The 27,611-nt window shown below is 44.5% G+C and overlaps 1 protein-coding gene across 5 annotated transcripts in view; it reads left to right on the top strand.

The window, feature by feature from the left end:
* The window catches only part of IL1RAPL2 (interleukin 1 receptor accessory protein like 2), a 548,931-nt gene that overhangs the window by 79,276 nt on the left and 442,044 nt on the right, over positions 1–27,611 (top strand). The gene's annotated exons all lie outside the window — the stretch shown is intronic.

The following is a 27,611-nucleotide window of genomic DNA, read 5'->3' as shown; positions in this document are numbered from 1 at the left end:
CTGGAATCTGTTGGATAAACACTTATTTCAATCCCCAAATCCCAAAGGTTACTTTCTTTATAAGACCTCATTACAATTCTATCTCTGGTTCTACGATAAAATCAAAAGCATTAAGTAACAAGAGATGTCATGCTACCAGTGATCAGTTCACGTAACTACTAATTGCAATTACCTACCAAATTCTAGCTTAGTGCAAGCCTTCTGTTACTTGTGATGTTCAAATAATTCCAGAGTGAAGAAAAGTTAATAGCAACCAGTGTCATTTAATACACTTAGTCATGATACAGAGGAAGAAGTTGAAAATGAATTGGTAATATTTGCTAGTTATTTTGTTTGGTTAGAAATAAACTATACTGGAGAGAATTTAAAAGAAACCTCTTCCTGCACCCATCCATATGATTACAAAAGTTAATTTAGATTTGCTCCTGTCTATGATTTTATGTTGATTTTCCATTAAACTCAAGTGACAGTGAATTTCTGCTCAGATATGAGTCAAATGTGAATTTTGAGTCATATATTGAATTGTAAAATTCACAGTTAATTGATATATATTGATATTGGTTACTTACATAAGTAGCATGCTATTATTTACCAATTCCTGATTGGATGACTTATGTAACTAAGAATTTGAAATTCACTCGCTGTTTAGTTAAATTGGTTAAATGCATTACATAAATTAAATTACATATGTTACAGAACAAATTGCAAACTTTATATTTGACTGTAATAGTCACAATTTGCAATTCAAATGACCTGCAAACTAAGAATTATTTGCTTACAAAATGTTTGAATAACTTTGAATAATGAATAAATTAGAGAATTTCATCATCTGTTCATAGGCAATTACTAAAGAGGGAAAAAAAGCAATATTCATCAAATATATTATGAACTATTCACTCAGCCCTAGTAAGAGAAACTCTGTGGACTATTGTGAAAGAATCCAGATGGATTTAGAGGTGTTGCAGGACTGGGGGAGGTGAAATTCAACAAGTATAAATAAGGCATAATTTCAAAACCAGTGTAATCTAGTAAACATATGCCCTGGTGTTCTTTGAACTTGCAGGATCCTCCAAGGAAATAGACTTAAGAAGTGTTCAGCAGTACTTGCATTAAGCAATATGCTTGAGGATATTTTTAAAAAAAGGAAGAGAGAATTGTCCATAAAATATTATGTCATGTCTATGGGAGGGCAAAATGGTTGGGATTTAAGAACTGACTCAAACTTTATACTAAACGTTGAACTTAACCCAAACAGAAATTTTATCATTCTCCCCTCCCCCCCAAAATACTCTTTTCCACACCTTTCTGTACTTCCAAATTCTAGCTAGAAGCAGAAGTACCAAAATACTTCCCATAAAAGATGCTAGTATTCTGGATTTTCCTTCCTGCTAGGAATTGGGAAGTGCCAATGATCTCATGAGATTTCTGTCAGATCCTAGAGATGCTTGTAGTGTGGTTAAGGTTCTGGGCAAAATTTCTGAAAAAATAGCTATTGATTTGGGTGCTTTTTGGGTGCCAACCTGACACTCCTTAAAAAATCCACTTTCTGAAAATAAGGCCCCTTGTAAACTGCCTCAAATTAGGCATCCACAATCACCATCTGCTTTTCCCAGATGGTCCAGTGGTTAGCGTGCTCGCCATGGATTTAGGAGACCGAGGTTCTATTCCCAGCCCTGCCATAAAATCCGTGTGTGACCCTGGGAGAGTCATGTAGCTGCTATGTCTCAGCCTCTTATTGTGGGATTAGGGATAGTTCAGTGGCTTGAGCATTGGCCTGCTAAACCCAGGGTTGTGAGTTCAGTCCTTGAGGGGGCCATTTAGGGATATGGGCTAAAAATCTGTCTGGGGATTGGTCCTGCTTGGAGTAGATGACCTCTTGAGGTCCCTTCCAACCCTGATATTCTATGAAAATGAAGGTACTGCTAAGTATCTGAATGTTGAGGCATTTAATGAAACCTCAACTTTGCAAGGCTTGCCACTCACTAATTATCATAATCCCGGTGAGGAATGAAATGTTATCCTAAACCTGCTGTAAATTGAACCTTAAGTTGATTTTGATGATAAACTCTGTAGCTGAGAGATTAAAACAAACAACCCTTCAATTTTTCAGAATCTCAAATGCAAACCAAAAAAACCTCTCCCAAAATAAAATTCTCATATGTTTCTAAAGGAGGAAATGGTCTTATTTTCTAAACCTAGCCCACAATATATGCTTGAGAGAGAAAACAATGTAGAATTTCTGTTTTGACCTTAGAGAGAGTAACCCTATAACAAACAGATGGCTGCCCCACAACAAAAAAATCTACTTTAGGCAGGGCCGGCTCCAGACCCCAGCGCGCCAAGCGCGCACTTGGGGCGGCATTTTGCCGGGAAGGTGGCAGGCGGCTCCGGCGGACCTTCCGCAGGCGTGCCTGCGGATGCTCCACCGGAGCCGCAGGACCAGCGGACCCTCCGCAGGCACGTCTGCAAGAGGTCCCCCGGAGCCGCGGGACCGGCATGCTTGGGGCGGCCAAATTCCTAGAGCCGCCCTGACTTTAGGAGATGAAAATGCTTAGAGGAATTTACTTCAGTTTGGAAAGGAAACTTTAAAGGTTATGCCATTCGTGACTGAGTAACAAAAATAGGACATGTTAAATCCTGGTCAACAGTTTGTCCACTGCTTGCTAAACTTTGGATGCCAAATCATTCCATCATCTGGGAGTAGAAAAGAAACTGCCTATGACATTGTTATTCATGATATGCTCTTCTTCACTTATCACTTTAATAAATCCTCATTAATTTCTGGCGAGAAGTGAAAAGCAAGAATAACTACATTTCATCAGCGTGTTCGGGGATGACTGACTTCAACTTTTTTACCTCTATTAATGCACGTTCATCTTGAGATTTATATGTGCTCAGTGTGGAGAAAAAAAGTCCCTGTTGCTGCTTTGCTGCCTTGGTTTATGGTTGTTTCAGAACCTGGTTTTTGTAACCTTTTAAAAATCTCTAGTTTTGTTTGAGTTAGTTACAATCTAACAGCCAGCAGAGCTGCAAAAACTCAGAAAAGGCCACATCCTGGCCTAAGCATATGCATCATCATCATGTTTTCATTATGCCTCAGACGTTTAGGACAGCGACGAAGCTTCTCCACTCCTATCTGTTTCTGGCAAGTCTTTCAATGGTTCCCGAGCTGTGCCCCAGGTTTTTCAGCTCGGCTTCCACTGCTCTTTGCCATGTTGTTTTTGGGTGGCCTTGTTTTCGCTTGCCTTCATGTGTCCATCTTATTGCTACTCTGGTGATAAAATCAGTTTCCATCTGTAGCACATGACCCGTCCCTCTCCAACGCTTCCTGGCAATGATGGTGCTCGTATCTTCTTGGCTGCACTGCATGAATAGCTCTTGGTTTGAGATTGTTCTGGGCCAAAAGATATGGAGGATTTTTCTGAGGCAGATTGTATGGAATGAAGACAGTTTGGACATGTCATACTTTCTCATTCCCAATCATTCTGCACTATAAAGTAGTGTTGAAAGTACGCAGCTCTGATAAATCTTGAGTTTGGTTTTGGTTTTGTATGTTGATGATTTCCAGACTGTATTTAAGATCCCTGAACATGTTCCTGGCTTTATTGATTCTGTTCCTGATGTCCTGCCTTGTTCCACTGTCCTGCTTAATGGTGTTGCCCAAGTATGTGAATATTTCTACATTGATGAGAACATGATCCTCTGTTCTCATCAACAGTCCTGGTGATGGTGAGGCAATATTAAAGGTCATGATATCTGGCTTATTATGATTGATTTTTCAATCCATTTTGCTGGCTGAATGCGTTGAGTTTTTTCTTGTATATGGCATTGTGTATATGATAGGAGAGCGAGATAATCTGCAAAGAGTCTTCAAGGGATGAGAAGAGTGTCCATTTAATGCCCCTGGGCATGTCTTCTGTTGTACGCCACATTACCCCGTCGATGGCAGTGTTGAAGAGGATTGCAGACATGACACACCTCCGACATACTCCTGTTTTGACTTCAAAACTGAGCTCACTGTGATCAACACTGCATGTAAAGTTGAAATAAAAGCTATTGATGTTGATTATACAGAGAGGGATTCCACCCTCAGAGTGCGCCATAGGCTGATCGTCCGAATGCTATCAAAAGCCTTCTCAAAGTCTATGAAATTTATGTAGAGTTGCCATTGCCATTCTAAGTATTCTTCACTCTATGAAACATAATAGAACATCTGGTCTGTGCATCCATGCCCTTTCCTGAATACCAGCTTGCCCTTTTTTGAGGATGCTATTGACTGCCTCTGATACACGCTGGACTATGATCTTACACAATACTTTGCTTGGCACAGATAAAAGTGTGATACCACACCAGTTATTACAATCACTGAGAGTTCCTTTCTTTGGTATCGTCACTGTAACCTCATTGGTCCACTCATCTGGCACGTTTTCCCTTTCCCAGACTAATGTAAATAGAGGGGCCAGGCTAGATGCTGCTAACTCAGGGTTTACCTTGAACGATTCTGCATTCAAGTTATCTTTGCCAGGAACCTTCCCATTTTTAAGGATTTGATGGCTTGAATGATCTCTTCCTTAGCTGGGGTGTCTGTGTTGATATCAAGATCTTCTGCCTCTTGGATGTTTGCTTCCTCTTTATGTGGCTCCCTGTTCAGCAATTCTTTGAAATGCTCTGTCCAGTGCATTTCTTGTTCTTTTTCTGTTCATAGGTGACCTTGTTTGTCCTTAATGAGTGTTTCCTGGTGCCTGCTGTTTACCACTGATAAGCTGCGTCATTTTGTAGGTGGGTCCTTGTTCACCACAAGCAGCTGCATCCTCTGCTTGTGTTGCCAGATTATTAATATAATGTTGTTTGTCCACTCTCACAAGGCGTTTGACCTCCTGGTGTGCCTTGCTATACTGCTTGCAGTATTTGTCCTTTTAGCTTCTGGGTTTTATGCCTAAAACTTTTTTCTTCAGGGTTCGTCTGGTTTCTATGGCATTCCACATGCTGGGTGTAATCCACTCCTTCCTTCTCTTCTGCCTGTAGCCTAGACAGGCTTCACTGCTCTGTTTATAAATTGCTGTTACTTTGTTCCACTTCTTGTTGATCTCCTCATCTGCATTCCCCTCCTCTTCATAAAGGTCTGCAAGTGCCTGAAACTTGTTCTTTAACTGCAGAACGAAGGCTTTCTGTATTTCAGGGGACTTTAGCTTGTCAATGTCCTAACATCTATGTCCCTTTGTTTGGTGGACCCACACTTCTCAGTTTTAGCTTGATGGAGGCTGTCACAAGGTAGTGGTTGCTGCCAACATCTGCACCCCTTCTCACTTTCACATCTGTCAGTGAGCGTCGCCATTTGCCATTGATCATGATATGGTCAATCTGGTTCTTATCTCTGTCATTTGGAGAACACCATGTCAGCTTGTGAATTTCACAATGTTGAAATAGGGTTCCGCTGATGACTAGGTCATTTATATTACAGAAATCAACAAGCCTCTGTCCATTTTCATTCATGGTGCTCCACCCATGTCTTCCCGTTGCTCTATTGTTGTTTGTGTTGTCCTTACTGGCCTTGGCATTCAGGTCTCCTATGACGATAGTTAGGTCATGGCATGGTACTCTCTCTATTATGTTTCCCTTTCAGTCTGGCTCTCATAAGTCTACTGCTGATGAACTTCCATTCAAACAGGGAATGCTCCACTCCCTTCTTCATGAGGGTGCTGCCATCCTTTTGGTGTTGTCCATCATCCCATCCAGAATACAGCAAAGTTTCTCCTGAGGCTGCAGTTAATCTTCCTGATCCCATACATCTGCTCGCGGACACCCAGGATGTGTAAGCTGTAGCATCTCATCTCTAGCTTCCCTGTTTTGTACATTGTCCACACGTTCCAAAAACCAAGTTTTGGTTTTTGTCTTGGGGTTGAGCACTTCAGTCTTCATGCCAGTGGCTTCCTTTCGGCCTTCACCACTGGCAGTCGTATGGGTCATTGACTCCCGAAGGCCATCACACACAGTAATGGTTGATTTCTCCATTGCTGTTTCCGTAACACATCTTGTTTTTTACAGGACAGGGTTGTTAGCTCTGTGCCTAACCCCCAGCCTGTAGGACCAGGGTGTCTGTTTTGTCTGGCCCTTCCCACGCTGACCAATCCAGCATGGTTGAACCTACCAGGAGCCGACACACACTCCTGGGATTGTTGGTGCATGCAAGTTGTCCTGCCACAACAAGGCACGGACACCAGAGGACAGTAAACAGCTGTGCAGGGAGAAAAGGGCGTGCAGACTCCCTTTTCCCCTCCCATATACACTATACCATCCAGCCCCGCCTCTGTGCAGGCCATAGGCAGCGGCGGCTCTAGGCACCAGTGCTCCAAGCGTGTGCCTGGGGTGGCAAGCCGCAGGGGGTGCCCTGACGGTCCCTGCGAGGGAGGCAGTCAGGCAGCCATTGGCGGCTTGCCTGTGGGAGGTCCCCGGTCCTGCGGATTCGGCAGCAATTCGGCAGCAGGTACGCTGAAGCCATGGGATCAGCCGACCTCCCGCAGGTGTGCCGCCAAATCCGCAGGACCAGGGACCTCCCAAAGGCAACCTGCCTGCTGTGCTTGGAGCGGCAAAAAAGCTAGAGCCGCCCCTGGCCATAAGTCTTGGGTGTGGGTACGTAAAGGTAAGCAGTTATCTGTCATGTGAGAACAAGCCTTACGCACTCAAATTACTCAGTGCAGTAATGGAAGGTGCTCAAATACTATGGTGAGAAAAAACCCATATGGACTAGAATAAGCAGGCAGTGTGCTTTGTCTCCAGCCCCCAGTGTGCCAGCTAACCCTGCTGAACGGGTGTGGTGGGGCAAATGGCTGAAGATTAATCTAGCCTTCTTATTGAAATAAGAGAGGCAGGATTGTTTTAGCATTAGAGAAGTTCATAACTGAAATGCACCAGAATTCTGGTCAAAGTTCAAATCTTGATCTAAATCTGAGCTTTGCATCTCATCCATATTGTTCTAATGGGCCAAATTAAAATCCCAGACCTGTCTTGTCCAGAAAGATGTGAGGCAGCTGGTCTGCAGATATTCTGGGATTGGTATTGCTAAGAGGCATAACTGGATGTGGCTATGGGCCGAGTGGACCTGGTCTGCGTGTATGTGTGCATACACATCCACTAGAGCAACGAATGATTCCTTAAATGCACAGCATTCCTATGCTCACTGCTGCAGTAAAATGTGTGTGAGGTCAGACTGGTGTGTAGTGTGTAACTGATGCCTGTTAGCATTGCTTTTGCAGCGTATCTGCAATACTGCTGTGGGGTGTGAGATTTTTTTGTTTTGTTTTTAAAGCTGTGTTTGAAACTGTGAATTTGTCTGCCTCTGAAGATGGGGTTTATAATCAAGATGTTATCAACAAATCCAAATGCCACCATGGTTGTCTTAACTATAGTGATGTGAACATGTCAGGATTCTGATTAGTATTTTATAGGGCAAGACAATACTTGTCTGCTCCATGTTGGAATGGCTCTAATGCCTTCTTATCTTTCATCTTAATAAAAATGCTTCTGAAAAATGCAGAAATGGCAAATATTATTTAGCAGATACAGAACAAAGTGTGTCTTGTGAATATGAACTAACTCTCAAAAGCCTCCACGAGAGAGGTCAGCAAATACTATTCCCGTATTACAGAAATTGGTACGGAAAGGCTAAAAGCCTGATCCTGCCTGGTGCTGAGCATTATTTGCAGCCACAGAAGTCAACTTTGCAGCATTTCAAGCCATAAGTGACTTGCCAGTTAATCTCTGCTCTGTGACTGGAAGTCAGAAGTTCCTGGCTCCCAATCCTGCATTCAAACTTTGCTGCTTCTCTCCACATAATGCATATTTGCAAAGATGAAGCAGACTCAAATATCTGCATTTTAATGAACTATATTTACAATAGTTAGTATATTTTATACATTACTACATTTAACTATGTAAATACATGCAATGACAACCAATGGCTGCTTGTGACAATTAAGCATCCTTTCCCTGATAAAGCAAATTTGTGCTGAAGAACAAATCATCATGAAGATAAAATACAGTCATACAAATTTTTCAGCCAGTTAAACGAGTGTAAATCCAGAGGAACTGGAGTTCCAGTGGCAACTATGCGTATTGTCTAGGTCTGTCTCTATAGCAATGGATGGGCCTTCACCTTTATTCACATGAGAAATCCTGTTGTCTTCAATGAGAGTACTTGCATTAAGTGAACAAAAATGCGTGTATGAGGGTTGCAGAATTGAACACTAAAGCCTGATTCAAAAGCCCATTGAAGTCTATGGGAAAAACTCCCAGTGACTTCTTTTTCCTATTAGATCAGACCATATGTCAAGTGTTCATAATGTGAATGCATATATGAGTTGGTGTGTGTGTCTCTTATCACAATCTACGGCATGCTTTCATTCTAGCAAGTTAGAATACTGATTGGTGTAGAGTAGGTACTCAATGGTAGGGCGTGTACTGCAAGATGTGGCTATTATATTATCTTTGATTACAAAGGACAATGGCTGCCCTCCTGGCGAACAGAGGAAGGCTGCATTTGTTTTATTACATTTTTCATTAAATGTTTAACAAAAGCGGAGCTTCCTAGCATTCAAAACTCCTGATACTTAGGCCCAGATTTTTAAAGGTACCTAAAGTATTACAGTATCAGAGGGGTAGCCGTGTTAGTCTGGATCTGTAAAAGCAGCAAAGAGTCCTGTGGCACCTTATAGACTAACAGACGTATTGGAGCATGAGCTTTCGTGGGTGCATGCCTCCGACGAAGTGGGTATTCACCCACGAAAGCTCATGCTCCAATACGTCTGTTAGTCTATAAGGTGCCACCGGACTCTTTGCTGCTTTTAAAGTATTACAGTGCTCAGCACTGTACTGTGTAACTGATTTAGGAGCCTGTCTCATTTTCAAAAGGGATTTAGGCAATTAGGAAACAAAATCTTCTTGATAGTCAATGGACTTTAGGCTCTTAGTTCCTAAATCCCGTTTGAAAATGAGACTTAGGCTCCTAAATCAGTTACACGTTGCTATGCTGTGTGCTGCAATATCTAAATAACTTTAAAAAACTAGCTCTTAGGCTAGATCTTTTTCTGGGTCCCATCCCTCGGGGTCCAGGCTCTGTGCGGTAGTAGGTGGTCAAATGCTGTTGCCTAGTTTACACCATTGGTAGTGTGGGTACAGGTGCACTGGTGCTGACACATGCTTACAAATATTCCTAGAGTAACCATGCCCTAGATGGACTAAGAATAGCATGAGAAAGCTAATTACCTGAGTACCCTCCATTCTTTCAGGACCAGAATCCCCTATCTGGAGACCCAATCCAAAGCCTACTGACGACAGTGCTGACTCTTTTTTTTTTTTTTTTTCCCTTTTCCATTGACCTCAAGAGTTTTTTGGACCAGGCTTTTTCTTTGTATGTTTCTGGAAGACTTTGTATTCTCTTGCAAGCCCTTTCTCAAGAAGACTCAAGGGCAAAGGTGAAGGTGTATTTGGCTATACAACTGCTTGTACAAGATACAGTTTGACTTCAGGTTGGTTTGTACAGCAAGTCAGTAATTTTTAAGTGGCTTGAGACTGCTGTACTCCAGCTCAAGAGAAAAGAACAGGTAGATTCAATGTCTGTGAAAAAACTAAACCCAGTCTGACACACAAATTACAGATTTGATCGCACTGTTCAAGACCAACATCATGATAGTTAAATATTGGACCGCACACCGTTTTACAATCCACTTTGAAAGTGATGAGAGATGCTTGAAACAATGCCTTGTTTATAAGGAGGATCCTGCAAATGGATGGAGTATCTCGAAGTCTGTCACCATTTAAGCAGAGTTTATTGATGCAGACAAAATGACTAGACTACCGTATCAGTATGCAGAGTAGTTAGGTAATACATGAGCAGAGCAAAGCAAATTCTGTCTACCCGTGCTAGTTTGAGCAAAGCGTTAGAACTTGTCCTACTGACGTTAGTTTACTCTCTCACCTGTTCATTCCTATTACATTCAGTGGGTATATTGGATTCAATGGAGTTGCTCAGGGCTGAATTTTACTTGAGGTCTATCTGTGTTCAGTTATTCTGATAGGAAAGGATACACTGAGCCTGGTTCTCCATTGCCTTTCACCTTGTGTAGTCACCAACTTGTGCATTGTGTATGTGCCCTAGCGTATTTGCCCTACTGGTCTGGTACAGCTCTGCTCTCACTTTTCACAGGGGTCAATGACTCAACATGGTGCAAAACTGCGGAGAATCAAGACTGCCTTTTCCCATGGATGGGGAGTGTATTTCCTCCCAGTGATGGAATGGTGCTTTGTATTTCACAATTAGATTTGGTTTTGCTTACATTTATCTGTTCACATGATCACTTCTCTCTGGTCCTCTTAGTTTTCTTGTCTTAGTTTTTATATCCTGTTCATCACTATGAGAAGATTCTGCATTTTATTTTCATTGTGCAACAGAAATATTTACATATAGCATTGACTAAATTAATCATAATGGATTAAAACACAGACTGCTAAAGGCCTTAATTGGCCGTAAGCAAGCGAGTGGCCTGATTTGGCAAACCCACGCAAAGTGGCCCCATTTATTTGTGTGCATTTCTGGCCTTAGCATTTTAAGATAGGCCTGCGAAAACTGCTCCCACCTACAGCAGAACTAACTGCTCCCACCTACAGCAGAACTAACTAACTCCTGACCACTTTCCTTACACCCCTAAGTACAGAGCTAGCCTCTGCTCTTTGGGAGGGCTAGCGAGGGAAGACTTTGACAGCCCTCAACGTAGTTAATTATTTGTGATACAAAAGGGGTGTGGGAATCCTTCAGTTTTCTCTGCCGCTGAGGAAGTGAAGTTCAGCCGCTTTGGCTGGAGTTCGAGAGTTGCAGTTATTTTCTCAAGTTTGCAAGGGATGTTTGTCCCAATAAATTGGAGATCTGGGAACCCCAACACCGCCCAGCCACTTGATGGGCCATGTGCATTTCAGTTAATTGTGGTGCCTTACCATAATTGCCATGACATCCCTGTGGGATGGGTAAGTATTACCTGCCCCATTTAAGCGATTGGTGATAATCTAAGGCAGGAAATTTGTGACTTGACGTAGTGTATGCGTGGAGTCTGTGTTGGAGCAGGAGGCATTACACTGTCTCTCACCAAAATTAGCTGCCCTTCCTCCTTGCTCTGAAGGCTTTCAGCAGAGTAGCTGGAGGCAGCCAGATGGGAATAAATGTCCCATGGTCTGCAGCAGCTTGTGGATCACTGTTCCCCACAGCAGCAAACTGATTTGTGGGACTCCCAAAAGCTGGGAATTAAAATGGTAGGGTCCTTTCTGTTACCCTTCTCCCAAAGACGGGTAACAGAAAGTCATTGCTGCTTTCTCCACTTTACTCTTGTTGCTGTTGACACCTTCACTCTGGGTAAATCTGCCCTTATACCATGACTCAGCCTGTGCTTTGCTGAATCTGTTCTTAAGTCATGATAACACAACTTATCTTTTTCCCCCTCCACCTTTGGAAAAATGTTTTTTTCTTTCTGTCCCCAGAGACATTTGAGAACTCTGTTTAAAACCTCAGCTGTATTCAGCTTTATTTTAACTCCCTCACTTCCTTTTTGGGCAAATTTGCTTCCACCACTGACTGTGCAAAAACAACAGATGTTTGGCTGATGCGCTGCTGGAGATAACCAATAGCATAAGAGGGTATCTCATCTCACAGCCTATAAAGTGTATGTGATAATTGGTTTTCTCTCCAGCCTTTGAGGCTAGAAAACTCAATTAGCATCTCTACATATTTTCTTTTATAAATTCTCAAAAATGCAATTGTTTTGGAGGGAGGAGGGAAGAAGACCGCTTAGCACTGAATACGATTTTTTTTTAAAAGTTAGGAGTCAGTTCTTCCATCTAAAACACTTGTACATCTTTAGCAGCAGGAGAAATCGCTTGCTCCCACAGTTTCTTTATGGGTATATTTGGATTCAGTTCTGCTCTCACGTACATATCTCAGTACACTTCCGTTGGAATTTTTAAAGATGGCCCAGCGAAGTTCTGTGATTTGGAGCTGTCTATTGAAGGTTGGAACTGGGCCCTTAATGTCTGTCTTCCTGTTTTAGATAGATTTAGGCCTGGTCTACACTATGATTTTAGGTTGAATTTAGCAGCGTTACCTCAATTTAACCCTGAACCCATCCACACGACGAAGCCCTTTTTTCGACTTAAAGGGCTCTTAAAATCTATTTCTCTACTCCACCTCCGACAAGGGGATTAGTGCTGAAATCGGCCTTGCCAAGTCGAATTTAGGGTAGTGTAGACGCAATTCGACGGTATTGGCCTCCAGGAGCTATCCCAGAGTGCCCCATTGTGACTGTTCTGGGCAGCGCTCTCAACTCAGATGCACTGGCCAGGTAGACAGGAAAAGTCCTGTGAACTCTTGAATTTCATTTCCTGTTTGGCCAGCGTTGCGAGCTCATCAGCACAGGTGACCATGCAGAGCTCATCAGCACAGGTGACCATGGAGTCCCAGAATCGCAAAAGAGCTCCAGCATGGACCGAACAGGAGGTACGGGATCTGATTGCTGTATGGGGAGATGAATCCATGCTAGATGAACTCCGTTTCAGTAAACAAAATGCTAAAACATTTGAAAAAGTCTCCAAGGGCATGAAGGACAGAGGCTATGACAGGGACTCACAGCAGTGCTGCATGAAAATTAAGGAGCTCAGGCAAGCCTACCAAAAAACCAGAGGGGCAAACGGCTGCTCCAGGTCACAACCCCAAACATGCTGCTTCTATGACTAGCTGCATGCCATTCTAGGGGGTGCAGCCACCAGTACCCCAACCCTGTGCTTTGACTCCGTGAGTGGAGTAGGACACCACATGGAAGTGGGTTTTGGGGACGCGGAAGATAACTCACAGCAAGGAAGTGGAGGAAACCAGTTTCCCCAGCAGCCAGGATCTGTTTCTCACCCTGGACCTGGAGCCAGTAACTCCCGAACCCACTCAAGGTGGGCTCCCAGATCCTGTAGGTGGAGAAGGGACCTCTGGTGAGTGTATCGTTTGTAAATATTAGACATGGTTTAAAAGCAATCGTGTTTAATGATTAATTTGCCCTGGCATTCATGGCCAGTACAGCTGCAAAAGTCTGTTAACGTGTCTGGGGATGGAGCGGAAATCCTCCAAGGACATCTCCATAAAGCTCTCCTGGATGTACTCCCAAAGCCTTTCTGGGGAGGGCAGCCTTATTCTGTCCTCCATGGTAGGACACTTTACCATGCCAGGCCAGTAGCACGTAGTCGGGAATCATTGCAGAACAAAGCATTGCAGTGTATGGTCCTGGTGTTTGCTGGCGTTCAAATAACATCTGTTCTTTATCTCTCTGTGTTATCCTCAGGAGAGTGATATCATTCATGGTCACCTGGTTGAAATAGGGTGGTTTTATTAAGCGGACATTCAGAGGTGCCCGTTCGTGCTGGGCTGTTTGCCTGTGGCTGAACAGAAATGTTCCCTGCAGTTAGCCATGCGGTAGGAGAAGGGATGAAGCCATCAAAATGCGACTTTGTAATGAAAGCACATGTGCTATGTAATGTTAACAGCAAGGTTTACCGTGAAAGAGTGTACCCATTGTTCTATAAAATGTCTTTTTAACTACCACTCTCCCTTTTTTTTCCCCCTCCACCAGCTGCATATGTTTCTCCTTCCCAGAGTCTAGCAAAGATTAGAAGGCGAAAAAACCACACTCGGGATGAAACGTTCTCTGAGCTCATGTTGTCCTCCCACACTGACAGAGCACAGCAGAATGCGTGGAGGCAGACAATATCAGAATGCAGGAAAGCACAATATGAATGCGAGGGGAGGTGGCGGTCAAAGAGAGTAAGTGGCAGGCTGAAGATGATAGGTGGCGTCAGCTTCCTGACAGAAGGCAGGAGTCAACGTTCAGGCTGCTGGAGCATCAAACTCATATGCTCCAGCGTATGGTTGAGTTGCAGGAAAGGCAGCAGGAGCACAGACCGCCTATACAGCCCCTGTGTAACCAACTGCCCTCCTCCCCAAGTTCCATAGCCTCCTCACCCAGGCGCCCAAGAACGCGGTGTGGGGGCCTCTGGCCACCCAGCCACTCAACCCAGAGGATTGCCCAAGCCACAGAAGGTTGGCATTCAATATGTTTTAAAGTTTTAAAGTGCAGTGTGGCCTTGTCCTTCCTTCCTCCCCCACCCCTCCTGGGCTACCTTGGCAGTTATCCCTCTATTTGTGTGATGAATTAATAAAGAATGTATGAATGTGAAGCAACAATTACTTTATTGCCTCTGCAAGCGGTGATCGAAGGGGGGAGAGGAGGGTAGTTAGCTTACGGGGAAGTAGAGTGAACCAAGGGAGGGGTGGGGGTTCATCAAGGAGAAACAAACAGAACGTTCACACCGTAGCTTGGCCAGCCATGAAACTGGTTTTCAAAGCTTCTCGGATGCGCACTGCACCCTCCTGTATTCTTCTAATCACCCTGGTGTCTGGCTGCGCGCAATCAGCAGCCAGGCGATTTGCCTCAACCTCCCACTCCGCCATAAACGTCTCCCCGTTACTCTCTCAGATATTGTGGAGCACACAGCAAGCAGTGATAACAATGGGAATATTGGTTTCGCTGAGGTCTATCCGAATCAGTAAACAGCACCAGCATGCTTTTAAACATCCAAATGCACATTCTACCACCTTTCTGCACTTGCTCAGCCTATAGTTGAACAGCTCCTGACTACTGTCCAGGCTGCCTGTGTATGGCTTTATGAGCCATGGCATTAAGGGGTAGGCTGGGTCCCCAAGGATAACTACAGGCATTTCAACATCCCCAACAGTTATTTTCTGGTCTGGGAAGAAAGTCCCTTCCTGCAGCTTTTGAAACAGACCAGAGTTCCTGAAGACACGAGCGTCACGTATTTTTCCCGGCCATCCCACGTTGATGTTGGTGAAACGTCTCTTATGATCCACCAGTGCTTGCAGCAGCCTTGAAAAGTACCCCTTTCGGTTTATGTACTCGCTGGCTTGGTGCTCTGGTGACAAGATAGGGATATGGGTTCAGTCTATCGCCCCATCACAGTTAGGGAATCCCATTGCAGCAAAGCCATCCACTATGGCCTGCACATTTCCCAGAGTCGCTACCCTTGATATCAGCAGCTCTTTGATTGTGTTGGCCACTTGGATCACAGCAGCCCCCACAGTTGATATGCCCACTCCAAATTGATGCCTGACTGACCGGTAGCTGTCTGGCATGGCAAGCTTCCACAGGGCTATCGCCACTCGCTTCTCAACTGTGAGGGCTGCTCTCATCTTGGTATTCTGGCGCTTCAGGGCAGGGGAAAGCAAGTCACAAAGTTCCATGAAAGTGCCCTTACGCATGTGAAAGTTTCACAGCCACTGGGAATTGTCCCAGACCCGCAACGCTATGCGGTCCCACCAATGTGTGCTTGTTTCTCAGGCCCAGAATCGGTGTTCCATGGCATGAACCTGCCCCATTCACACCATGATGTGCACATTGCCAGAGCCCGTACTTTGTGAGAAGTCTGTGCCATGTCTATGTCCTCATCACTTTCGTCACCGCGCTGCCGTCGCCTCCTTGCCTGGTTTTGCTTTTGCAGGTTCTGGTCCTGCATATACTGCAGGATAACGCGCGTGGTGTTTACAGTGCTCATAATTGCTGCGGTGATCTGACCGGGCTCCACGTTCCCAGTGCTATGGCGTCTGTGCTGAAAAAAGGCGCAAAACGATTGTCTGACGTTGCTCTGACGGAGGCAGGGGCGACTGATGACATGGCTTACAGGGAATTAAAATCAACAAAGGGGGTGGCTTTACGTCAAGGAGAAACTCAAACAACTGTCACACTGAATGGCCCCCTCAAGGATTGAACTCAAAACGCTGGGTTTAGCAGGCCGTTGATTTCACGGAGGGAGGTGGGATCAAATGAATACCAAACAAATCTGGTCTATTTCTTGTTTTGATCCACTCCATCTCTCTTATACATCTTAGGCTGGCAGCAGATGGTGCAGTATGACTGCTAGCTGTCGTCATTTCCTGGGTGCTAGGCAGAAGATGCTGCATTACGATTGCTAGCCATCATCATCTCCTGGGTGCTCGCCAGAAGATGGTGCAGTACGGCTGGGGAATGACCTGGCTGAGTCACTCCCATGTCTGCCCAGGTGCCCCTGACTGCCCTCACCGAGGTCGGCTAAAAGAGCATCCAGGAGTATGAGGACGACGTCTACCAATCGTAATGCACCGTCTGCTGCCAAAAGACAATGAGCTGCTGCTGTGTAGCAATGCAGTCCCGTGTCTGCCAGCACCCAGAGATGTATGGTGATGGTGAGTTGAGTGGGCTCCATGCTTGCCGTGGTATGGCATCTGCACGGGTAACCCAGGAAAAAAGGTATGAAACGATTGTCTGCTGTTGCTTTCACGAAGGGAGGGAGGCCTGAGGACATGTACCCAGAACCACCTGCGACACTGTTTTTGCCCCATCAGGCATTGAGAACTCAACCCAGAATTCCAATGGGCGGCGGGAACTGTGGGATAGCTACCCACAGTGCAACGCTCCAGAAGTCAACGCTAGTCTCGGTACGGTGGACACAGTCCGCCGAGTTAATGCATGTAGAGCATTTTGTGTGGGGACACACACAATCGACTGTATAAAAGCGATTTCTAAAAAACCGACTTCTATAAATCTGACCTAATTTTGTAGTGTAGACATACCCTTAGGGTGCGTGAAGGGAGCTATTTACATGATACCTTTCTATGCTAATACTTAGTAGTAAGCTGACAAATATCAACTTACACTGCAGTTTATTGTGAATGGGCAATTATTGGTACCTAGCTATTTACCAGTAACTGACACAGCCAGACTACACTGCAATCTAGCTGTCGGAAGGCAGACTTTATCTGATAACTAGGAAGAGACAAAAACAAAGTGATTGGAGGCGGGGAGAGGGAAGTAAGAGGGGAGGAAAGAACATTGGAGCGTCTGAAAGCTGAGCTGTGACGTGTACTAGGTTCTGTCCTACTGATCTGGTTCATGCTTTTTAGGAAGAAAAGTTTTCCGAGTGTCTTGTCTAAAAGTTGTTGAACTAAAGCACAGAAAAATAATTATCACTGATTGCTTCAGAGGTTTTGCTTTCAAAATTACTTTCAGACCTTGAGATGGAATAGGGCACCAGGAGGCACTGCTAATGGCTCAGTGCAGGGGTGAAAGTAACTTAAAGTACTTACCGGTACGCCGGAGTCCTGAGCGGGGCGTGGCGTCAACCAGAAGAGGCGTGGCTGGGAGCCCCAGGGCTCAGGGGCAAATTAAAGGGCCTGGAGCTCCGGCCTCCCCAGAGCATTGGCCCTTTCAATCCCCGCCCGAGCCCGGCTGCCGGAGCTCCAGCGGGGATTTAAAAGGCCCAGGGCTCCCCGCAGCGGCTGGAGCCCTGGGCCCTTTAAATCACCGCAGTGGAAGCTGGTCCAGTCCGGCATGGCGTACTGGCTCTTGCCGGTATGCTGTACCGGCATACTTTCACCTCTGGCTCAGTGTGACACACTGGGCAAGTCAGTGAATATCTGTGCCTCAGTTTCCCCTTTTTATACAAAATTGATTTAAGTGGTGTTATCCTAGTTTTAAAGTGCTGTGATAGCTATCTAATTGCTAGGTGGTATTATAATACATTGTCAATTAGTATTAGTATGTCTTAACTGATTCTTGTCATTAAAATGATTGCAGGCAATTTTAAATACTGTGACCTATCAAGAGTAACTTCTTGCAACCTTTACTCACATGGGTAGCTCTTATATGAGTACCGCCATTGGGACACATCTGAATAAGGATGCAGGATTGGCTTCCTAGTTTTGTATTAATAGGCCATAAGAGATTGGATCCAATAATGCCCACCCCTTACCCTGACGGTAGCTCTAATGAGACTGTGAGTTTGTGTGGGTAACGGTTTGAAGGATTGTGAGCACACGTGACCCTCGTTTCTCAATTTGTGCCAAAATTGCAAAGTTAGCATGACGTGTGTTAAACTTGAATGACATATTTTTAATCTGTTTAATTGTGAGAGAAAATGTTTGTTTGATCTGGTATTATTAAATTAGAATAATGGGCTTCATTTAAATAATTCCACCCACCCACCGGCATAAGCTACATACACTCACTTTCTATCTTAAAGAACTGGTTTTGTCTGTTACTGTACGGTACATTTGTTCTTGTTTGTAATAGCAGTGTGGCTAAAAGGTAAGACTGCATCTATTCCCCAGTAAGGAATTGTATGTATTGATTTTTTTTCGTGGGGAATTAAGATGGATTTTAATGGTATTGCTGGAATCTCATGGTACATGTTAGAAAGTTGAGGTAAGAACAGCATTTTGCATGCTCATGAAATGGCAGAGAGACACACTAACCTGGCTGGGCAGTCAAATATGGGGCTGGCTTTTTGGAGCCCTGAAAATGTGTTGCTGTGCCCGTTGATGGATAAACTGTGTGTGGTTGTCATCGAAGATTGTCTAATCAGGAGTGCACATACTTCTAAATAAATTGGACAAGGATACAGTATCCTCTGAGTGTGTGCACTCCTGATTAGACAATCTTCGATGACAGCTGTAGTAAAAGCCCAAAGAAACCCAAAGAACCCCAGTAACCTTCTTTTTAAAAGTCAGCATTTGCCAACAACTATGACATGCTTGCGGGCAGGAACTGTAGTAATTACGACAGTAAGTAGCTCTGTTATCTCAGATACTACTTGATGGAAACTTTTTTTTGTCAAATGCTGACAATTAATGGCAACCATGGTCAAGTCAGGGATCTGTTGTTTTGTAAAAATACCCCATCAAATGCAGGTTCAAACCTGATATTGCTATGAGCAGAGTTTTTAAAAACCTTGCCCTGTCATTGAATTTCATATTTTGGAAGAAAATAAATTTCCAGTAATAAACAGAAGCGTAATCTCTCACTAGGAATAAAATGTTATATGACATTTTTTTTTATCAGTTGGCTTTTTAAGGTTGTTATTAGCAAATGAAATTTGGAACAAACTCCTTTAGGATTTTTCCTTTTATCTGTGCAGCCATAAGTCTGGTATAGAGCCATTAATTTCCAATTTTGAAAGGATTTTATCTAATAAAAGGAGCAGCGAGTAAGAGCCGATACTTCATTCCAGACACACAGATGTAGTTATGACAACATAATCTCGAACTCCTGTGATACAGCTTAGAAGCTCAGTGAAGAGGAACTGATATGAAGCCATGCTGCAGAGCTCTTTGTTCATAGATCACCACAATGTATAGCCTACCCTGTTTTGTCAAATATAGGAGTATCTGAAAAGATTGGGGGTTTTGAGCCCTACCCTTTTATCAGTATCTGCCCAAGGGACTTGCATGCACAACTGCTAGCTGTGCTGGGGGGAGGAACAGAGTACTTAGTCTATATGCTTAGACTATCAGATGTGTTACAGGATGGATTGTGATGTAACGGAGGGACTGGTAATAAGATATAGAGCGTTGGACCTCTGGCTCACCAGAAGGAATGCTTGACAGGTCTATACAGACCAAAAGTCTTTCTTTACTCACAGCCAGGCTCAGGTGGTCTCTAGTGTTGGTCCCTCTCTAGACACCAACATGGCTGGAACTTCCTCAGCCATTTGAGGCAATAGTAGCTTCAGTGCACACTTGCTTGCTGCCAACAGGACCCTTGATGGGGTGGGCATAGCTGTAGACCCACCAGGAGTGCATGCAGCACATGGATCTTGGGGAGCAGGAATTTCGAGTCTCATGGTCATAGGGTTGCCAACTCTGACTGAAGCTATTCTGGGAGATTCCCCCCCCCCACGACATAACGTCATCTTAAAATATCCTATTAAAATCTTCCGAATTGCTTTCAATAGTCACCGTGAGATTGACGCTGATTCTGGGAGACTCTGGGCCAATCCTGGAGGCTTGGCAACCCTCGGCCATCTACCCCTTCAGGGCTGCAGACACATGCTACCTGGTACTTCAGGCTGAGGAACAGGTTTCTGAGCTGGGTGAGGGAGCCTTGGACTGGGAAGTGGGAGTGTCACAGTTTGGCAGCTCCATGGCGCTCCCTGAGGGGCCAAGCACAGTACTTCAAGTGCTCCCTGCCTTAGTCCACAAGTTGTGGCCGTGGGCTTGCAGCAGGGTGGCAGGCCTGTGTCATAAGCTCCGTGTCTGTCTCTACACAGTTAAATACAGATGATAACCCCAGAATTTGGCTGGCTTTAAATAAATTAACAAATGAAACCTCAAAGGGAAGTGCTTAGCTGCAGCTCTAGAAGGACCCAAGGGGTGTTGGCTAGCACTGACAAGCTCCTCCTCTGCCCGGGTCTCACCCAGAACTTCCTCCTCAGAGGGGGCAGGCGCAAACTTACTTAACTGGCCTGCTGGCTCCCGGCTGGTCAGTGTCACTCCCGGTCTTTCCAGGCCTCTGCCAAAGTCTTGTTGGTCTCCCAACCTGAGTAGGGGGTGTCAGGGTGCCAATGTCTCCAGCAGGGGGCAGAGAAGACCTGATGGACCCTGTCTCAGGGATGCCTTCTGAGCTGTGAGAAGCTATTGAACTTGAAGGAGGCCAGGTGAGAGGAACTCTGAGTCTGGTGAATAGAGGGTAAATTTTGGTGTCGGAGGGTTCATGGGGCATTTGACATGCAGGTCCTGAGACTGAGGGGGTCATGTGGGAGCAAGAGGTGTGTGCGTGTGTGGGGGTGTGTGTGTCAAGTTGTGGGGTGGGGTTTTGGAAGCAGGGTAAGGTCCTGTACTCTGCAAGGTCAGGTAGGAACAGAACTGAAGGGGTAGGAGCTTTAACCCCAAAGGAGAGGGCAGGAGCAGGTTTCATGTGGGGAGGGTGTTGGGAGAAGGTGGGTTGAGTTGGGAGGAAAGGCGGTGGGCCGAAATGAGTGAATTGGCGGACAAGAGGGCAAACAAATTGGGTGTGTTTTGAGGGCAGGGGGAAGACGGTAGTTGGGAGATAGGAGAATGAAGGTGTAGAAGGCAGTGAAGAGCGTATCCAGCAGAGCAGTCAGATTCAAATACTGTTCTCTTCCACCCTGCCCTTTCTCGGTGTGTTCCAGTTTTCATAATGGGCGGAAGAAGAAACAGAAGTTTCCTTTTTCTTGACACTTCCCCATCAACTTCTCTCACGCACCTCTCCTCAAACTCCTTACTTACGATATCCTCCACCAGTGTCCCCATTTTAACTCTGATCAGTCTGCAGGGCAGGTGGTAGTAGGGGAGGCTGTGCTAGCACCATATGGTACCTGCAACCCCACTGCTTACTTCAGGCACCAGCTGCCACTGCCTTTAGCTAGCTAGTGACTTTGGTGAAATGAGCTCCGTGTAGTGTCTGACAAACAGAACTCACTTGATCCCAGTTGGCATTAACTGACCCCCTCCTTGACCGTGTCCGCACAGAGGTGAGGGACTGGGCCATTACCTGATGACCTCTTGTGCATGAGAGTCATACTGCACACACTACTCTGTAAGCTGACACGTTACTGCAACTTGGGTAGAGATACCTACGCTACTATTACCTTTGCTAAAAATATCAGTGTAGACATGGCAGCACGGGCTCCAGCATGCACTAGCAGGGTGACCAGATGTCCTGATTTTATAGGGACAGGCCTGATTTTTGGGTCTTTTTCTTATATAGGCTCCTATAACCCGCACCCCCTGTCCCAATTTTTCACATTTGCTGTCTGGTCATCCTATGCACTAGCCACTCGAGTACCTACCCAAGGTCCCAGGTATGCTTGTAAAGCACACCCAGAAGCCCATGCTGCTGGGTCTACACTGCTATTTTTAGCCAGGCTAGCATGGCTAATGCTAGTGTGAGTATGTCTACTTGGCTAGCAGAGTGGACATACACCACTTCCTTTTACTCTGAATCTTCACCGGTTAGAATTTCCAACACTAGCCCCTGTCCCCCCTACGCAAATGTGCACAAGTGGTAGCCTGTGTGCTGTAACACCCATTGGCATCAGTGGGTTTGGTGGGCACAAGTTCTAACACTGTGAGTGCATGTGCTAGACGTTTTAAAGGCCACATTCAACGCTTAAGAGTTTTTAGCAGGTGTTTGTGCTGCAGAGTGCAGACCCTGGCCTACTGATACAGAAGGATGGAAGTTGTTTTGTTTCTACCCAGGATTATGTGTGTGCTCTTTGGGTTTTTCTAAATTATTTTTTTTTCTAACTGTGTAGGCTGGAATAGCTCTGAAATGCAGCCAACAAGCGGGCAATAAACCAACGAAAGCAGTAAGTGTACAAAGATAAAATAATAGAAATTCTTGGGACAGCAGCACTCTGCACGCACATCTTGTGATATGTGAGAGGGGGAGGGATGTATTTGTAAGAGTCCACCTGCTTGTCTTTTAAATTAGCTAACCAAGTGTTCCATTTCCAGCTAAATCTGTCTGTCCATCCGGCAGGTCTGGCAGTTGCCAATTACCACCTCCACTAATTTTGACAAGTCAACACCACTGTTGGCAGTGATGTGATATTGCCGGAGCCTCGGCCATCATCCTATTGTAGCTTTTGCAGTAGTTTGTCATTCTGATATCTGTGCGTGCCACAGAAAGTGCCCTGCAGTCAGAGATGGGGCAAGCCATTTGCAAACATTACAAGAATGCAAGTCAATCTCTGTTTCTGCCATCATATTATTCAGATCAAAAGTATGCCTTTAAGCCTGACATGCTCCATCACTGTCTCATTGGTCATTTTCTCTTGCCAAGATAGTCAGGATTCTCTCATACTACTTTACTTCTAACACTTGATCTTCTTTTCCCTAACCATTTCTGTTTAGGATCCATAGACTTTGGCAATGAGTTAAAAATCATGCACACATCCGAAATCTAATCTGAATAACATTCTATTGTCCACATTCTGTCCATAAATATCATATTCTGAAAAGGGCTTGACTCTGGTAGATACCTTGCTAGGAATGCAAGAGACGTCTGTATCGCTTTTATCTCTGTTCTTGAAATCCTTCACCTGTGCTAATTACATCTAAACAGGTCACTACCTCACTGATTTATACTGGTCTGCATATTTAGTGCAATCTTCTTTGCTGTGAAGGGGAGGAATCATGCTCCTCCTCCTTAGCGTTGTCTTGCCAGGTAGAATAGGATTTGTGAATCATTTGGGATACATTTGAAAAGAACGGACACCCCCAGAAAAGCTCCCAGTATTAGGAAATTAACTAAAGCCTGCTTCTACTCAGTGTGGATATTTCTTTGCTAATATTACAGTGAAATTGTTAATTCGGTTGATCAAGTCTGGAATCCCTGTTTACACCGCAGTTATTAGGTTAAATCTTGTATTAATTGACTTCAATCTCTATATTTCCCCTCTGCAATGTACTGCAAAAGACAGTCATATAACATTCTTTTACCTTAATGAAGCTTCAGCTAATGCTGAACAGTGCAAGACTGCTAGAGGCGCTGTAAGAAATTTAAATAGTAATTGCACCTGGCCGAATCATATTTAGTATTAGTGATGAGATCTGCTCATAGATTTGTGAGTGTGGGTGGGAAGATTGTCTTAGGGACTTTTGTCTCATTGTGGCATATTGGTACCTGAAGCATGGTATAGTTATGTCTTTACTACATTCGCCCTGAAATTTTAGCATCCATCTCTCTCTCAATATTGGGACTTTGCATGATCAATTTAGAGACTCTTTGCTTTTGTTAGTAACATGCAGTTTCCACATTTTCTCTGCTGTTGGCCAGAAGGTAGGGGTCTGGCCTTGGGAAATTACAGTGCTTGGTACTGGACTTCTTCACATATTTAATCCTTTCTTGTTGTTTCTGGTTTGTGTTCAGAAATCACCAGTATATTGAAGATAATGTATGCTGTGTTTCTGTGAGTGGAGAGGTGAAATCAGGGGACCCTGTTCAACTGCAGTACTAAAGTTAAAATCTCTGTAGGGCCCAACCCTTATCTAGGCAAAACTCTCATAAACATCAGTGGGAGTCTTGCCTGCCTAAGGGTTGCAGGCTGAGGTCCATTGACACTTGGATTATTAATCTGGAATGATCAGACTATGCTGTAAATGTAAACTCTTTGAAATAATGGGAGTAAACTGTTCTATTGAACAGCTCTTAATCTGTTTGCCAGAAGCTGGGAATGAGCAACGGGATGGATCACTTGATGATCATTTGTTCTGTTCATTCCCTCTGGGGCACCTGGCATTGGCCACTGTCGGAAGACAGGACACTGGGCTAGATGGACATTTGGCCTGACCCAGTAGGGCCATTCTTATGTTAAGCAACACACTAGAGTCTCTAGCTTAATGGCAGCATCTTCTGTTCCCACTTGGGGGATCAAACATCAGGATAATGCCTGCTCCTCCTGCAGCAGAAGTTGAGTGAGGCAGTTGTTAAAGGAAGAGGGAGAATCTCAGCAAGCGGCTGATGCTTGCAGGGGTGTTTGGCTCAGAAGGGAGCTGTGTTGGTTTCCAGGGAGTGTCACTACAAGGAAAGGACCTATTGATGGCATGGCCATCGATGAAGGTGGAGGAAGCTACCCTGGATGAACCTCCAGAATGAAAAGACATTGGGCCAAATGCTGCTTGCCTGACTTGTGCAAGGTGCCCCACTGAAATGCGTGGTCTTTCCTTCATGACCCAGGGTTTGACCCGCAGCCGCATCATGTCCAGCAATAGCAACAATCTGAGAGGTGTTTGCAGGTGCTGGAGGAGGGGTCCCTCTGCACAGTGTAGCAGGGCACACAACAGTCTCACAGGGTCTGATCCCTTTATGCTGGTTTTACACCAGCATGGAACTCCACTGAGTTCAGAAGCGTTGCTCCCTGTTTACACCGGTGTGACGCTTCTGAAGTCAGTGGAGTTACACGCTGGTGGTATCCAATGGGTGTGGGGTTAGGAGCAGGCTGCCCGTGGTTATTAGAGAGACAGCATTTAAAAATAAATGGCCCTAGTGCTCTTTTTAAAGAAAATAGGCAGCTAAAAGGCGTTGAGTCGTATTGAATATGAACCTTGTGATGACTCTGGATGGTTTAGTCTGTTTCATTTTGGTTTAAATCTGTTTTTATTACTTTAATGCTGTCAGAAGATATATTATCTGTACCGAGATGCCCACTGTTCAATGTATAGGTTATCTCCAGCATGACAGCTCTGTATCTTCAGTGTCAGATACGCTGCTCTCAAGTCATAGTAGATTTACAGATTCTATTATACTTCTATTGAACAGCTCTTAATCTGGTCAGAGGGAAACATGCTACAACCAGCACATTTTATCCCTTGCCTTTAGTACTAGAGCCTCTTTGGCAAGGTTGGACAATTGCATTAGAAATGTTCCAAGATCAAACCAGCTTCTAATACTTGAAAATGTAACTCTGTAAATGCTGGAAATTTCTCTTCACCTACCAATGTATGAATCTGAATAAAAACTAGTGATTTGAATTAATTGCAGTTTTTTGTATGTTTAACCTCTAAGTATTAATGCATTGGTCTTTATGCTGTGTTCTATTAATTTAGTATACATACGGTTAGAACCTCCATTTGAAAATGAGTCGTAAATCTAACGAAGAAGCTGTCTACGACCTTTTCTGTTTTGGCATCTTTGCTTCTTGACGGCCATGTTTCTTCATTTACGTTTATATACATGAACTAATGTAACTGTTTGTGCATGGAAAAATTATATTTGCTTTGCTTTGATTTTTCCCAACTAAGTAAGCAGAGTTACTGGTTTATTCCGTCTCTGTGGACTGCCTCTTTTGTGTGCAGGACAATGCACAATGCATCTCCTTTGCCTGTAAAGAATAATAGTGTGATGGCAGTTGTCATGTATGACACCTAATTATAATTAGTATCGTTTGTTCTATAGCTTTCTTGGTTGTAAGCAGTATAAGGTAAGTTCACAGTAAGGAGATAGGAGCATACCAACTACTGCAAGAATGTTGTGCTATGAATGTGAATGGTTTTTTGCTGTTACTCAGATTTTCTCCCACCAGCTGCTTTGACCTTGTATCTCCCCTCAGATTCACACTTCTTACTACCTCTTTTCAATTGATCCCTGCTGTTAGTGCTTTGAATGCCATTGACTTTACACTGTGGCTATTCCTACAGCTCAGCAGTTCCACCTTGTTGCAGCTGCTGTAGTCTTCTCTCTTATCGCCTTCAAAAAAGAAAAGAACAGAAGCATGGAATCCATCACCGGGAAGTATACAAATTGATTTCATTCTATTTGAAACAGGGGAGGTAGGAAGTGGGAAATGCAGTGGTGCTCCTCTGTGTGGAGATGTAGGTCATGAAAAATATTGTATAATCAGCTTACATTTGTATCCACACTTTGCTGGAAAGTAATCCTCCTTAGCGTCACTTTATGGGTTTGGAGTTTTTCTGAACCTTACAATCCCTTATGATATTTAAATAAAGCATTGTGATCACTGATTTGCTTAATGCATGCAGAAAGGACATAATCTATATTTTAGTAGGAATGTATTTATGTATGTGTTTGACAGGCAAAATAGTTTTCCTTTCCACACTAAGGGCTACATTCTCATTTCAAAGCCCCAAAGCAGTTCTCTACTCTCTCTCTGGGAGATCCATATACATAGCAAGAAAAAGCTGTTGGGACAGTGATCTGCCATGCGGTACTCAGATGGGGAATTTTGCACTAAAGTTTGGGAACCACCATGATTGTCCATTTCCCCCAGCTAATGAGAAGATAGCACTCACTTTTTAGCCTAGATGGGATGAGGCAGCTCTCTATCCCAGCTTGTCAATTTGTTAACAGAGATGGGCGCAAACTGCAGTTTCACGGTATTGCCAACTCCAAGTGTTCAAAAATCATGAGTCAGGCTCGCCAAAAATCATGAGATTGGCTTTAAAATCACGAGATTATGCAAAAATAATAGATTGGGTGTTCTTTCTATTTGCCTTCTGCTTTCTGAGCCTTTAGGGTACACTGGGGTCACATTTTCCAGCTTTCTCCACAGCCATGAGGGCTAGAAACTTACTACTTCTTTAAGACTGAAATCATCACGTAGCCACTTGACTCCAGGTGCTGGGGCTTTCTGGAGAACAATTATCATGAGACTCATGACAAAATCATGAGAGTAGGCAACACTGGTTTCAGGATTTGAAAGTACCTTTTAAGAGCTGTGCAGAGAACTCCTTGTGCACTGCAAATGGCTAGTTTCTGTCAGGCCTACAAACCCAGGAACTATGCCACACACTCCTGAGCGCAATCTACTCACACTGTACCTATTTCCATATACATGCAGATATAGAACTCTCTCATAATGATGACCAAAGTTACTGGAAGGATTGGGGCTTAGGATTTTGGCTTAGTGCTTTGGAGAGCTAGAAGCTGACGAGGAAGGCTAGGTTTAGATCTGAACTTCATTAAAGTTAAAGGGAATGTTTGGGTTCCTCTCTAGCCCTTAATACAGGGGTGGCCAACCTGAGCCTCAGAAGGAGCCAGAATTTACCAATGTAAATTGCCAAAGAGCCACAGTAATACGTCAGCAGCCCCCACCCCCAGCATCTCCTGCCCACCAGCAGCCCTGCCGATCAGCACTTCCCCCTTCCCAGGAGGCTCTGGGATGGATGGGGGGAGGAGCAAGGGTGCAGCAGGCTCAGGGGAGGGGGCGTGAAGGGGGGCGTC

The sequence above is a fragment of the Mauremys mutica genome, chromosome 9 (assembly GCF_020497125.1).
Source record: "Mauremys mutica isolate MM-2020 ecotype Southern chromosome 9, ASM2049712v1, whole genome shotgun sequence".
In the NCBI taxonomy this organism is placed as follows: domain Eukaryota; kingdom Metazoa; phylum Chordata; order Testudines; family Geoemydidae; genus Mauremys; species Mauremys mutica.
Note: the sequence above shows the minus strand (reverse complement) of the source record. Positions and strands in the feature narration are given on the sequence as shown.